Source organism: Rhea pennata, chromosome 2, assembly GCF_028389875.1.
Source record: "Rhea pennata isolate bPtePen1 chromosome 2, bPtePen1.pri, whole genome shotgun sequence".
In the NCBI taxonomy this organism is placed as follows: Eukaryota; Metazoa; Chordata; class Aves; order Rheiformes; family Rheidae; genus Rhea; species Rhea pennata.
The window spans coordinates 92748720-92764434 of NC_084664.1; the positions used below are offsets into that span (position 1 = coordinate 92748720).

The 15715-nt window shown below is 40.5% G+C and overlaps 1 long non-coding RNA gene across 2 annotated transcripts in view; it reads left to right on the forward strand.

Annotated features, from left to right (window-relative positions):
- LOC134137212 (uncharacterized) overlaps window positions 1-15715 on the forward strand; it is a 61141-nt gene that overhangs the window by 944 nt on the left and 44482 nt on the right. For both annotated transcript variants that reach the window (XR_009957642.1, XR_009957641.1), the window contains exon 2: window positions 2079-2183. This is a non-coding gene — a long non-coding RNA (uncharacterized LOC134137212). The remainder of the gene's footprint in view (window positions 1-2078; window positions 2184-15715) is intronic.

Sequence of the window (15715 nt, forward strand, 5' to 3'; positions counted from 1 at the left end):
TGCTTTATGGAGGAAGAATTATTTAAAAGCTACAGTTAAAAATGCTGATGTTCTTTGTTCAAGTTATTCGGCCACCAAAAACGACATGTGTTCCACATTTGTTTATAGGCAGCACCTTAAAAACCGTGCTTTTTTTCTCCCTCCATCTCTCCTCAGTTGTCATCTGCAGCTCTTTCCCTCCGTTCCCATTAAATGTGCTCATTCTGTGCACTCCCTTACCAAATTTGGATGACCTTAGAAAGTGAACCTCCCTCTACTGCAAGTTTGGTCTGCTTATCCTGCCAGCTTTCTGCCATTATTACGTTTAATCAGGTAGCTTCTTCCTCTGCAACTTGTCTGTCCTGTTTAACAAAACCTTTTCAATGAAAGTTGTGTTTTGCTTAATTGGTGTGCTGGCAGTGCTTACAAAATGTATCTGGATGCTAATACAATATGTGCTTGGGTCAGACATCTTTAGCTGTCACCTCCCTGCTCTGTTATTTGCTTATTTGTTTAAAATGCTCCACTGTTATATTTGCAAGGATGAAAAATTAACTAACATCCAGCTCTGAAACTGTGATGTTAGTGGGGGAGAGCTGCCCATTTGAAAATAAGCAAGAGGTCTTACAAATATTTGGATTAATTCACTAGTTTTTCTTTACAGAGCTCTTTTGTGATCTAAAGCCATTCATTGACCAAGAGAGTATATTGTCCATTTAGTTACTGTTTTGTATTTTGTGTCAAACAAAAGCCACTGCCTCCTACAATAGTAGCAGCTGAGTATTTTCACTGCTCATGCAGTTTCCTCTTCTAGCTGCTGGATCATCAGAAATTCTAATCAACTCTGATCTAACACAAAGTACTACATAGCATTCATCATCTGTTTTAGCCTTTAATGCACCATGGAGGTTTTAATCAAAGGTATGCAACCATTAGCAAAAAAGAAAGACCAAAATTATGATGGTGTCCTAACCAGAGCTCTTAAGCCAACATCACAGGCAGCAGCAAAGTTCACCTCCTTCTGCCAAGTACAAATACAGGAGGGTAAGATGGCCCTTGTTTGAAATAATTGCAGGAGAACACTACCAAGGATCCAGGACCATGACTTCTTTTGTTTTGTTTTAATACTAAGTGCTAAGATTTATTTGCTTGGCTTTCCCAAATATTAAAAACAAATGTTGGCTCTGCTGTCTTGGTCTGGGTGAACTGCTGGATCACGTCGTAGTTTGGGTGGATGCCCATATTTTCCACTGTGGTTGGAGGGAGCAGAGTGGGATCAGCCTGTGGTTGGCAAAACTAGCCCAGCGCCTTGCCTCTGCAGCAAGTCCTTTTGGTCTTTAACCTCTTCCTAATTAGTCACCTCCCCTATTCTCCTTCCTAAGCACAGAGTGAATTAGGTTAGTGCTAGCTCATGGGCGATATTAGATCTGTGTGCTCTCCTTGCATCCAGGTTGCAAACTTGTCCTAGGTCTTTTGGGTTTTGCCTCTCCTCCAGCACCTCTTGCTTCCCTGCCTGTTTCATCAGAGACATCCATCCCCTGCAGGATGGCAAACAGCCCCCTCTCGCCTTTTCCTAACTTGCTCTTCAGAGTACCAGGGTTTTCATTTGACTATAAGGATACACATTCAATACCTGACAAAGAAGTTAGTTCCTCCTTCCGCCTCCACTCCCACCCCAACGCAGTAAATCAAAGTCAAGCAGCTGCAAGCTGCTAAGTGAAGGCATACAACATGCCAGCTTTGGGCTGAGACTTGTTCTTCTCGTACCATCCTAAGTCTTCCCCTTCTGTATGTCCTTGGGGGTTGCAGCAGGTAGCTGTGCTAGTCTGTGGTTAGGGTGGCCTCTGTTTCTCCTGCTTTAGATGACTTGTTATTGTAATTTTCACGTTTTAAAACGTAAATATTTGACAGGTTTGAATGCACCTCTCAGCTGAACATATTCTGAGATTCCTTCTTGAAAGACGATTAAAATATTCAGCTGCAGGTGGTTATCCGAAAATCACCGTGTTTTTGAGTAAAACTCCCAGGTCGTTGTTTGAATACATCCATGCAACATCCATTCCTTTCCTTCCCTCTCTTTTTCTCTCTCTGGAGGCTAGCTGAACACAGCACCAGACTTCAAATGCAGTTTGGCATGAGGGAGAGAGACATCGGTCTGTGCTGCAGGATTGCTTCATTTCTGCCCAGCTGAAGGAAGGGTGGAGGTAGGTGTTTTCAGGAGGAGTGGATGCAGTAGTGTGCTATCTTCCCTGCCACATGAACTCATGAATGTGTGCCTGGCTGGGAGGGGCTGGCTGTAAGAGGGCAAGGGAGCTCACACTCCCTTGAGCGTCCTGGGAAAACTACCCTTCCCTAGGGCAGAGGTTTGGCTGCCAGTAAGATAACCGTGGTTGTTTGCTCAGCCTTTCCCCTTGCCCTCTCCTTCCCTCTTCCCTTCTGTTCTGCTTGGGTGCTGGGCCGAGCTGTTTCAGGTCCTGGCTGAAAAATAAGCAGATGTGACTTGTGGCAGCTTGTAGCATTTCCCTGAAGCCATGATAGCAACACGGAATGAAGCTGTGTATAGCTCTTCAGCTGTGCCTCGCACAGCTGGTATGGGCAAGGTGGGGGGCTGACAGCAACCCAGCGGGCCTGCTGTGAGAGGGGAATCGCTGTTTAAATGAGTGGTCTGGAGGACTTTCTGCTTGCAAAGCAACGCAAAAGGTGCATGGCTGGATGTCCTCCTTAGGTTTGCTTACACAAAATATGAACTTGTTACACTGATTTGGAGGCATGTGACAGAATGTCCCCACGTCATGGCAAATACAGGGGACAATGCTACAGGCTCCATTTCCCCTTACAAATCATTTCCATTAGTACTAGTGAGAGCAGTCCCTGGACAGCAATTAAAATTGGTCTCTCCAATGTGTCATTTGGGGGCTGTGGCCTGATTTTGCTCATGCACTTAGTTCAGTGCATAACCCCAAGAGGGGGACAGTATCTAGTTGGACCGCCTGCGTACCTGCCTGCCTCTGGCTCCAGCGTTCACCCTCCTGCCCCACTGAGGCCCCTGGCGTTCCTAGGCTTTCTCACTGTGCTTCTTGCTCTCATAGCAGAAACCCAGTGCAAATTGCTCTCTTTTATTTTGACATGGCCTTTAATGTGCAACATGTGGGTCTTTTAACGACCACCTCTGGCAAAAGCTTAATTTGGGTAGGGGACGGGGTGGTGGTGGGGAATGGATGGCTTAAATTTATCTGTTTTCTGTGTCTGGCCTGTGCCCAGCTGTGCATGGAAGTCAGAAATTTTCCACAGCACCTAGGGGCCAAACAATGGGATTATATTTTCAATTTCCTCTTTAACAAGGCTAAAAAGTAAACAAACTCCTGTTGTTTTAACCCAGGTAGGTCATTTGCTTTACCTCATTTGTAGGTATGGGTTCATCATTGCAGTGTATTGTTTTGGCTTCCAGAGGTGGATAATCAGCAGTACAGTGTTGCGAAGATTTAGTTCCAGGTCACAGCCAAGTAATGGAAAAACAGCAGTCACTGAGGATTTGATTTACACACTGCAGTGATTATGTGATAGCCCCTTTTGTGAGAAGGAAAGTCTCCCTCTGGAGACCACATTCTAACCAGTAGCAAACATTCAAGCTCCCTGGTGCTTCAGATGTCAATTATACCAAAGCCTCTTATTGTATAACGCAGGTCTGTTATAATAATACTGTCTGCACCAGCAATAATAATGTGAATGAATTTCAAAACAGTGGAGATGGGAGGGGGAGATTGATCAATACAGCACTAATGATGGCCTTGTCTTTCACTGAAATAATTGTGATAGGGTTTATAGCACTTCCTTCCTACGCCATGCTGTGTGGCAGTGTTGGTTTTACTACCTGCTGTTGTTGCTTTTGTATAAAAAGGTGTTAAAAAGAAACGTCTGTCAAGTTTTAAGGCTGTGAGTCTTTTTTAATGCAGGGGGGTTGTTCTAGTCATGATGGTCTGAGGGATAGGAGAGATGCAAGGTTTGCAGAGAGAAGTAAAATCTTTTATTGGACCTGCTGACCCAGCTGGGAAAAAAGATGCAAGCTTTTGGGCTCAGAAACCAGAAGCCAAGTCTCTGTTTTTAAGTGAGTCTCTCATTCCTAGTCACAATGCCATTTAAAGTCCAGATTTTTCCACATGGACTCATCCAGCTTGCTGGAGTGTACAAAAGTTACTCCTCTGAGAGAGATTGTGAGCATCTAAACCCAAAAGGGCTCTTGCACGAAAACTATGTTTTCCATTTATGTGTCCCTCTTTCTTGTCTAATAATATAGGGTTTCTTTTCTTTTCTTTTCTTTTCTTTTCTTTTCTTTTCTTTTCTTTTCTTTTCTTTTCTTTTCTGTTATTCCTCCAAGCATGTACCTGAGACTCGTTGACTTGTTGGAAGAAATATTTATTGAATTTTTACTTTGGTGTCAAAAAATTTTTTTTAAGAGAGTCAAATTTTTACATCAACATTTTTATTCATGCAGTGGGAAGCTGTATCCTCACAATGTGTTTCTGGATGTTGGTGGAGAAAGCAGGGAAAATCCTGTTAAGTAGGGAGATAACAGAATATTGGAAGTTATTTGTTTGTCCTATAATAAGTCCTAACATTTTCTGCAGTATCTTAGAGTTACTTTATTTCTCACTATGTTGGAATGATGGACTCCATACATTTTGTTTTGTGAAGTGAGAGAAATTGAAAGAAATCATAGCCTGAGTCTAATGATAAAAATCCCCTCTGTTGAAGCTCTTCATTACAGTATTTTTCAGAACAGAAAAGACGAACTGCTTTTGCAGTGGCACAGGTCCAATCTCAAACTAGAATCAATTGCTTTGCCAACGCTGAACACAAAGGATGTTCATTGTTTGCAAACTGAATTTTTCTTAGTGCGTGCAAAACCGATGATCAGATTGTTTTTTCTTTAGAGAAAACCCCTGCAGTGAAAAAACTGCAGCTGATTCTGTGCTTCCCATCCTAGTTTGCAGGAAGGCTTCTTGCTTCACAGTGTGATTTCTTCATAATAGCTGCATGACAACAGCATGCCAAAGTTTCAAAAGCAATGACCAATGTTATAATGCAGTTACTTATGTTAGCTACTCACTGGGTTTTTTTCTGCATGAGAAAAATAAATTTGCCTTTGTGATCTTATTCTTTTGAGGCTCACCTTGTTATACGTAATATACCTGTATCTGAATCTGTCTGTTTATCTATATATACAAGTTTAGGTAGGAGTAGAGGGACTTTCCCAGGGCTGTCCCTTCCTGTCACAAGCAACTGCATTGTATCACTCACTCTTAATATCAACTGATGAAGTTTTGTGTTAAAAATGAGGAAAGGCTTTTCCCGTTTTTATTTTCATGGGAAAACTGCTTCAGAATCAAATTTTTCTAGTGTTTGTGACCTTTTTTCTAGTATCTAAACATACTCCTTGCCAACTCCTGCTTGTTCATTTGCCAACATTGTCTTTACATTCTTCTTTCCCCCTCTCTTATACTTCTGCCTCAGTATATTTGCAGAGAGCAATCACTTCCCTTTCCATGTTGTCTTTTGCTGCTGAGCCAGCACCCAGCAATACAAGATCATTATGGGATGGCAAAAAAAATAATCTGAATATTCATGTTTAACCCCTGGAACATAGCTGCCTATGTATGGCCTATACCTAGAGTCATCTTAACTGTGACTGTAGTATTTTGTATCTTGAGGATTGGAATATAAGAGGAGGCCAGTGATGCTAACTTGGCAAAGTTGTATTTGTTTATTGGCTACACTCCCGTGCAGAGCATTGCATAGGATTCCCAAATACAGAAAGCTCCTCCATGCAACACTACAGGCTGTACATCCTCTATTGAAAATAATCCAGTTTACTTACAGGAGACTGAAAGTAATCTAGTTGCATCAATTGTTTATTTGAATCTTGCCTATATGTCTCTTTGAGTAACACCTCCCAGTTGGCTGCAGTTTCCTCAGAAGTCTTTGCAGTTGAGTGATGTGTTTGAATTTATTCTGTGGTTTGTGGAGGTGTTCAATATTGCAAATTCAGGCCGTGCTGCTTATTTGTTATTGGTCACATGGCAGTTTTTTTCCTGCTTGAATGAGAATAGAGGGTTGAAATTTTCTATTGAATCCTCACAAGAAGTTATCTGAAAATCTACTTGCTGCAGAATAGGTAGGGTTAAAAATTTGCTTGTACTTGCACATTTACACTGATTAACACAATCACAGAAATGCCAAAGGAAAACATAACAGAGGGCTGTGGTTGTGGTAGCAGAAACTTATTTGCAGTATTCTCAAGCTCTCAGGTCAAATTATTAGCATAAAATCTCATTAATTTGCTATTTGCTGATATGTATCTCAAGTTAACACATATCTCCTGAAAATCTGTGCTAAATATTTAACAAAGTGCTATGATGAGAATTTATTTCATATATGTTATATATTTTTACATATTTTCCAAATACAGTATTAGAGAATGTTCACTAGTTCTCTTGTAAGAGTTGTCTATTGCTATATGGTATCAGTTATGACATTTAGCAAGTAAGAGAAATGGCATACATTTTGTGAAGCATTCTGCTTTATTTCTATTTGTAGATATTTTTTTCCTGCTTGTTCACTAATTGGCAGCACTGAGTAATTTGTAATCTGTCTTCCTACTGAACCGGTGAGTGTTCTGTGTGCGTATGCACATGTTTATAAAGTCTTAGGATTAGTCTACATGGTAACTAGAACCAAAGGAAATAACTGCATTCTAATGCATAATATTTCGATTAAGGTCTGTGTGCAGACCCTGGTTTTGATGTAAATTTTAGCTGATAAAAGAAATCACATTAAGCTATACTGAAATGGCTCTGAAATCTGTGTCTCACACTAACTACGGCTAAAACACTAAGGGTGTAATTTACAACTGATTTAATTGGATTGGTTCCATTTACCATCTAAACAAGCCCTTAAATGTTGAAGTGTTCACCACCTGTTGTGTCTCTTACCTTACAGAGATCTTTGTTCTCAGGCAGAATAGTGTGCACTGTAATGAGAGAGGAAAAGGAGCACTGTAAATGTGCATCTTTGCTTATGCATGCTATAAAGTTCTGCCCTAGAAAAATGTGATTTTAAAAAAAAATACAATAGATTTCTTTAGTACATTGGTGGTGATTTCTGTCATTCTTCTGACAGTTATTACTTTTCATCAGCTGGAATATTAACGTGGAAAAAGTTTTCTCCATTGTATCATACTATATTGTGTTAGCTCCTCTTATGCTGCTGTACAAATTTAGGTCTTCTAACAGTTTCTGAGAGGTTTTGATAAACAACACTAAAAATATGAAAGGGCTTTTAAAATTTATCATGGTCGTTGTTTTTGGAATTGAGGCTTTGCCATAGTTAATGAGAAAGGTATATTTAAGGCAGAGTGGTCAATGTTAGATAAGCCCTGTGAGATATTCTGATGTAACTTGAGTGGACTGTTGATGTGGTCACTCTGCTTCTATTGCAGACTTCTCTGCAAATGTAATGGGCTGAGTTGTCTTTCATTCATTTTCTGTAACAGCTCTTTATTATGTCCTCCCTTGGGGAAGGAATGATAACTAAAGGTTGAAAAGAAAGGCTGCAGCAAGATCCTTTTTGAGTTGGGATCCACCTGGCTAAGTGAGGCAAAAGCATTTTTGCCAGCAGGCTAGCTAAGCTGGTGAGGAGAGTTTTAAACTAGCAATGATGGGTGAGGAAGACAATCTACAGTCAAGTGAGGAAGTGGTGGTCTAGGGTGGTAAGCAAAGGGTGCAGGGTGATGTGGACAAGAGAGACTTTTGAAACAAAAGAAACAGGGCTGAACAGAGTACACTCCAAGGGCATAAATAAGGAAGTGCCTAGAGGATGGCATGATGGGGGAAGCTCTTGTACCTTTTGTTTTGGAAATCGGCACAATCCACAACCAGGCGCCTCTCTGAAGTGCCTGTGCACTAGCACACACAGAATGGGGAACAAATTGGAGGAATTAGAAGCCTGCATGTGCTTGCAGGCCTATGCTCTATTGGGATCACACAGATGTGGTGGGATAGCTCATGTGACTGGAGCACCACAATGGCTGGATATAGGTTCTTTGGGAAAGGACAGACTGAGACAGCAAGGAAGGTGAAGTTGCCCTTTGTGAGAGAGTAGTGGGAATACATGGAGCTCTGCTTAGGGATGGATGATAAGCTAGTTGAGAGCTTATTGGTGAGGATTAGAAGATAAATCAATGTGGATGATGTGGTGATGGGTGCTTTCCTGATCAGGAAGAAGTAGATAAGGCCTTTGTCAGACAACTAGAAGAAAACAGAAAAGGCTGAGGTACTCAATGCCTTCTTCAGTTCAGTCTCTGCCAGTAAGATTTGCCTTGAGGTCTGAGGTACCAAAAAAAGTGGGAAACTCTAGAGCAAGGAAGACTTACCCTTGGTGGTGGAAGATCAATTTGGGGAACAGTTAAACAAACTGAACATACAGAATTCAATGGGCCCTGGTGGAGTGCACCCACAAATGCAGCCAACGTCAGCTCTTTTTGAAAGATCATAGTGATTGGGAGAGGTTCATCAGGACTGGAAGAAAGCAAATGTCACTCCTATCTTCAAGAAGAGTAAGAAGGAGGAGCTGGGGAACTACAGGCTGGTCAGCCTCACCTTCATCCCAGGGAAGGCGATAGATCAACTAAACCTGGAAACCTTTTCCAGACACATGAAGGACAAGAAGGTGTTTGAGAGTAGTCATCATGAATTTACAAAAGGGAAGTCATGCATAACCTGATAACCTTCTGTGATGAGATGACTGGCTTGGTGGATGAGGGGAGAGCAGTGGATGTTGTTTATCTTGACTTGTGCTTTTGACAGTGTCTCCCATAACATCCTCATAGGCAAACTGATGAAGAATGGACTAGACAAGTGGGTAGAGAGGTGGACTGAAAACTGGCTGAACTGCCAAGCTCAAACTTGATGAGTGCCACAAAGTCCAGCTGGAGGCCAGCCACTAGTGTTGTAGCCCAGAGGTCAACAGTGGGGCCACTACTGTTTAACATCTTCATTAATGACCTCATGCATGTGACAGAGTGTACCCTCAGCAAGACTGCAGACAATACAAAACTGAGAGGAGTGGTTGATAGACAAGGTGGTTGTGCTGCCATTCAGAGTGACCTCAATAGGCTAGAAAAAATGGTCCAACAAAAAGTTCAAATATAGGAAATGCTGAGCCCTGCCTCTGGAGAGGAATAACCCCATGCACCAGTACATGCTGGGGGCTGACCAGCTGAAAAGCAGATCTGTAGAGAAGGACGTGGAGGTCCTGGTGGACTCCAAGCCAATCATGAGCCAGCAATGTACCCTCATGGCAAAGCTGGCCAATACCTTCTGGGTTGTATTAGACAGAATATTGCCAGCAGGTAGAGGGAGGTGATCCTTCCCTTCTGCTGAGCCCTACTGAGACACATTGGGAGTCTAGGTTCAGTGCTGGGCTCCCCAGTACAAGAAAGACACAGAGCTACTGCAGCAGGTCCAGTGAAGGGCCACAAAGATGATTAAGGGACTGGATCACCTATGATATGAGGAGAGGTTGAGAGAGTTGGTACTGCTAAGCCTGGGGAGGAGAAAGCTCTAGGGGATCTTACCAGTGTGTATAAATACCTGATGGGGGGAGTAAGGAAGACAGAGCCAGACTCTTCTCAGCAGTAGCCAGTGAAAGGAGAAAAGGCAACAAGCACAAACTGAAACACAGGAAATCCCATTGAAATATAAGAAACTTCTGCTGTGAGGATGGTCAAGTACTGCAGCAGGTTATCCAGGGGGCTGTGAAGTCTCCATTCTCGGTGATATTCAAAACTCGACTGGATGCAGTTTGGAGCAACATGCAGTCGGTGATCCTGCTGTGAGGAGGACTGGACTAGATGATCTCCAGAGGTTTCTACCAGTCTCAGCCATTCTGTGCATAGGTATTTTCTGCATCATTCTCTACTTATGAGGAATTTGCTTGTGGATCCTGCCAGTTTTGCCTCCAGAAGGTAATAAGGAGAGTCTATATTTGCCCATGGAGAAAAAAAATATTCCTTCTTTTCTTAGGAAAGGCCTTGTAGCTTTTTCCTCTGTTTTGGTTCATTTAATTTCCTCATAGTTCAGCTGAGATTTTAACATTCTGAAGTAGAAAGGAGGATGTTTTTTAAATATTTGATTAAGATGGAATGTCACAAGCACATATCTTAGCCTCTGCAGCATCCTAAATGTATTGCAATGGATTTCTTGGCAGGAAGAACCTAGAATGAGAGATACGGAGGAAAACAATAAGACCGATGCCTAAACTAAAATAGGATTCACTTGTTTCACCTTGTATTACAAAATTTTACTTTTCTGAATAAGTATATTCCTTTCTAATAAATATTTCTTTCTAATGTGAAAATGCATTTCTCATTTAAAGAAGTAGAGAGGAGAGAAGCACGTTTTGACTTGTGTGGGAAATGGATTTTGATTTGAGCTTTCCTGGAATGCCAACCTTTATTCTCCGCTAAATCAGTGTGCATTTACTAAAACTAAACTGAAGCCCAAAAGTCACTCTGGTTTAAACTGAAATAGCTCAGGTCACAACAAACCTAACAGAGTGGAGAAGTATATATTAAAAAGAAAAAGCAAAAAGCAAAAAACAGGAGTTCACCCTCCTTTCCTCTAAAACATGTTGCCCCTATTTCTACTGGCAACTTCCCTCTTCTTTGATTCCAAGTAACCCACGACTTCGTCATTTTTTTGTCCTTTTCTATGATCTACGCTGTTTTGCATGTTCTCTCTCTTCAGTGACATGACTTAAATATTACTGTCCCACGAGGCCCTCCATTTCCTGCTGTCCCAGCTACCACAATTAAAACACCTCACATCAGAGACTGATTCAGTCAGAAGGCCCTACTGGGACATGAGCTCAGTGGCAAAAGCAATAATCTAGGTTTCAATAGAATTTGCTCTCAACCTTATTGCTTCCCTGACATATTGAGAAATCAGATGCCTTTAGGCACCAAATTCTGATACCTTATTCATTTGGATTTCCACTTCTTTCTTTGCTCCATCCATTTTCCTCACTGTTTAGTCTCAGATTGCCTGTGATCTCTAGAATGTTATAATTTAACGGACATTTTCTTTATGATGTCCCAGAGTTCATTGGAATTATGGATCTCTATACATACAAATTACTGGGATCACTGGCATTCAGCTTTCAGCCATCTCCTCATTTCACCAGCCTAATGATGTAAAAATTGAATATATTATTTGGATGGGGGTCTCTGTTGCTCAGATGCTGTCATCAATGAACATCTGAAGTTGCTTCATATATTGGTTTCCACAGCATTCTCCTTTAATGGCTCCCAACATCTCAAGCTTTAGAAAGCCCAGAATGCTCGACTGAATCAGCAAGTGGATCTCTAAGACCCACTTATTTTTGACCTTCATACACTCCCTCTCATTAAGGGCATTGTTTGCCTTATTTCTATACTCACAAATAGTCTGATTCCTCTATAAGATGAAGAGTTACCTTACAGAGATCCTATCTAGCCACCTGGATACATTCTCTGTTCTCTCCATCTAGTCCTCCTCCTGTATATAGCATTTATTTATAGTTTACATTTGCATTTTATTTTACTATGTTGTTAATATTTGATACCCCTTTAAAAATGATTTTTTTTTTTCCTGAAGAGGTCCGAAGAATTTCAAAAAGTCAGGCACTGAATTTAGCTCTAGCCTGCAAGTAAGCATTTGATTCTTTGTACAGTCAGGGACCCCACCTATACCTGGAGCCTGCCAAACTACTAATAGTATCAATCACCGGTTTCGCTACTTATTGCTGGTCCAGGAACCACAGAAAACACAACACAGTCAGACTTGTGAATAGATTACTAATCCAATTAAAAGATAATGCCTTCACCATTTTCAGAACACTTAGTTTTTGTGTTCGTGTTAAAAAAAAAAATCACTAAACTTTCAGAATCCAAGACAACTTTATGTTTATGAAACTGCATGCATACTGTTGTGTTTAAGTATTGTCCACAGGATCCAGACTCGTATGCTCTTTCTGTAAGAGAATGTAATCATATTTTCATAGGTTTAGAAGTTTTAGTAATATTAGATAGGATCTTGTGGCTGGCAGTATTGTCTCTATTTGTAGAACGATCCCAGCCAACACTAGAATTTGTGGAAGGTTCTCAGAGTGGATCAGCACCCAACCCCATACAGCAAGAGCCTGTCATCACAGGCTTTCTTTGTACAAATTCTCTACAGTCCTCTGAAAATGAGTATGAAAACTTTCCAGGGATTTTAATTAAGTAGCTCACTTTCTTACTCAGAGCCAAAAAGCACCTCTGCCTGTCAAGGTAATAATGCGTTAGCCTTTGAAATGCTTTTCACTTCTTGTACGCTTTGGCGAAGAAGAGGCAGGAAGAGGTATTTTTCTGATGTTTCTAGAAACAATTAAGTATTTCTGGAAGCAGCTAGGACTTCTGCTTTTAAGAGTTGTGGTGTGCGATTACTCCTGTTTCCTGAACTTGTGATAAATCTATATCTCTTCTTCTTTGGATTAAGTTTTGCTACAATGCGTTATTCAGTCAGGAGTCAGGAAGAGTCATGTCATCTCAGACCTCAGATGCAGCAAGGAGATATTATAGCACTGAAAGAAAATCCTGAGAGTAAACATCTTCAGTAATAAACCTCACTGAGCTTTGGATCAGGCAATTGGGTTTTGCATACCAACGACATTAAAGCAGATTAATTCACTTTTTTTTTTCTCTTTAGAATGGAAAGTGCAGTGAATAGAATTGAAATCAGTCCTATAAATCTTGATAGAACTGAATGGCTGCCTCTGTGGCAGAGGATTACAATTACAGCATGGGATATGTAGTTAGATAAACTTGTTCTTTCCCCAGGCTTCATACTGGGATCCCTCTTGGCTTTGAGTTTCTCCTTTACAGGCAGCTTGTAAACATTTCAGCAGAGATTATGTTTCAGCAAATCTCTTGCAAATTAAGCCTGACTTGTCTAAGTTAAATGCAGTTTCCAATACTGTTTTATATTTAGGACAATTAATTGCAGTAATGATATAATCAAGGACATTACATGCAGAATGGGAACACTACAGCAAGGAAGAGCACACTGTTGGAAATACTGGAGGAGACTGTTGCATGACCACTTGGTCAGAGCTCTCCTGGATAGGACCTATCCTGAACACTGTACTGGTATTTCTCTAAATCTTTATTAAATCAACACATTCTCCAGTTGTGTAAGAATTTCATCAAAGACAAAATGTCATCTTTGTAGCCATTAGATTGCAACTGACTCTCCCTTGAAAAAAAGCATACTGTATCCCTCTAAAAGCTTCTGCCTTGCTCAGAACACTTGTAATTCTATTGTTGTTAAAGCGATTCTACTTTGGCAAAATCAACCTGGAACGCTGAATGAGTTCTGTAAATGGAAAGATGATTTAGTGGGAACTGATCTGTAGAGAATGCTTTTATAAGAGGTATTATTTGTCTCCTGCCTTTTGTCCTCTGCTTATATATATATATATATATACACACACACATATACACACATATATATATATACTTATTTAGAATTTATTTCAAAAAGCTGAATTGAAATAAGATAACAAAAACAACCAGTGCTGTCCAGTATGTTTTTGTTTGCTTGTCTCATAATTACAGCATAATTATCTGGATTTTAGTAAATGTCTACCCTGTGCTGAAAATACCTTCAATTCACACACAACACATAAAACTAACAACTATACAGGGAAGCTTTCATTATCTAAGGTATTCTGTACCTTGTGTTTTAAATATCAGCTTAAAGGGAACAAGCAGAATACTGCCTGAAGTTTTCCCTCTTCAGATGTCAATATATTTGCTGATGAATCTTTTGTTGACATCTTCCCTAAAAGCTGTTGCTACACTGCCAAGTCTGCTACACACACGCCTGTGGTCCTTATATGAGCTCCAAAGAAAAGTTTCTCTTTTTCTTTGCTGCAGGATATCTTCTGCTAAATCAGTATGGTTGTTGTTCTGTGTTGATGGTGTTGAGAAACTCTCAAAAATTATTCCCAAGGCTTCACCTTTCCTGTTTGTTCTTACTACTTCTGAATTCAACCAAGCAACTCATGCTTCTGTCTGTACAGAGAGCTCATGAGCGAAAAGCATCTGAGGCTGGAATTTGGCACATTTCCATCCACTTGTATATGGACTAGAGTAATGAGCTGCCTTTAATACAAGGTAGTTTTGGGACCTTCAAGGGACTACAACACAAACCCAAATTGCTTGTTGAACCCGTTGAAACTGTGGGTAGTATGTAAGGCTGTATGTACTCTTCCCACTGCTATTAGGAATGGTGGTAGTGGCCAGGCAAAGAAATACTTATTCCTCCTTCAGGAACCTCTTTAAATGGCATACTCTCTTGTGCTCCACATGCATCTAAATACTTCACTGACTTGTGCCAAGAGACATAAACTGGCCCACTTGTTTTAATGTGTTCCTGATGATTTTGATGGAAGGTCTAAATGTGTAAAGAACACAAGATCCTGCCCACTGGGAACTAAAAGGATAAAATTTCATGCTAGCCATGGCATGGAATCAGAAAGAATCAGTACGAATAAGCTCTTGAAATTAGAAAGAAATCATGGAGGAAAAACTGGTTAAACTGAGAGCCATCTATCAGAGCAGACCTTCCTATCTCCACACACAGTGAAGTGTTCTGGTTCCCCATACACTATAACAGGAGAGCTGAGCAGTGCCTCATCAGATTGCTGTGCTTTTGGCTTCCAATCTGATTGTTAATTATTCTTTTTTATTACATGTTTTTATATTAGACACTTAACTCTTCTTTGTAATTAGACATAGTGATTATAGTATCTCTTTATATTACACTTGAGTGTTCCTTTAATGCAGACATCAAATAAAACAAAACACATAAAGAACAAAAAAAAAGGGGGGGATCGCAACAGTAATGCTTGCGTCCGAAAGAGTGAAGAAGCGGGAAAAAGTGAGTTGCAGTTATTGCTTTTGGCTCCAGCAACCCAATTCATTCTTTATTCTTCTCCAAATTATGTTTATTCATTTATTATAATTCACTGAATGAATTAAGTATAAAATCAATCCAGATTTTTAAAGACAGGCATTATGTGTTTTGTCAAAATGCAACTCTTTTTTGCTGTTGTTGTTCAATTGCTGGGAAACATTTTTCTTCTTCTTAGTGTAAATGTTTTCATGAGGATAGGGTTATGTAGGATGGGGAGAGAATACTCAGGAAGGAAGGAAGATGAAATAGAGTATCTAACAGCACAGTGCAAATTCATGCCATTCCTTCATGGCAATGTCCATATAGTGATCAGCAGTCTGTCGTCCTCCCTTTATCTAAGGAGCAACTATTGTATTTCAGGAGTACTGTTCCACATGGCCCCATGTGAAAATTCCTGTTTGATCATAAGAGTGTTTGTTTGAGGAGTTATTCTGGAAAAACGCCATTTGCTGGAAAAGGAAAGGGAAAGGGGAAGGCGAAGGGGAAAGGGAGGGGAAAGGAAAGTGAAAGTGAAAGAATGATTCAGAGAATAAAGCTTTGATTGCTGCCCTCTTAGGAGGCTGAATGAGGAAGTGAGGGTCCAGGGAGCTGTCCTTGGAAGAGGAAACTCACGGCAATGTCACTCAGAGTTTTGAGTAAAATCTTTTTATTTTTCATGATTTTAAAAACTGTTTTTATTCTCA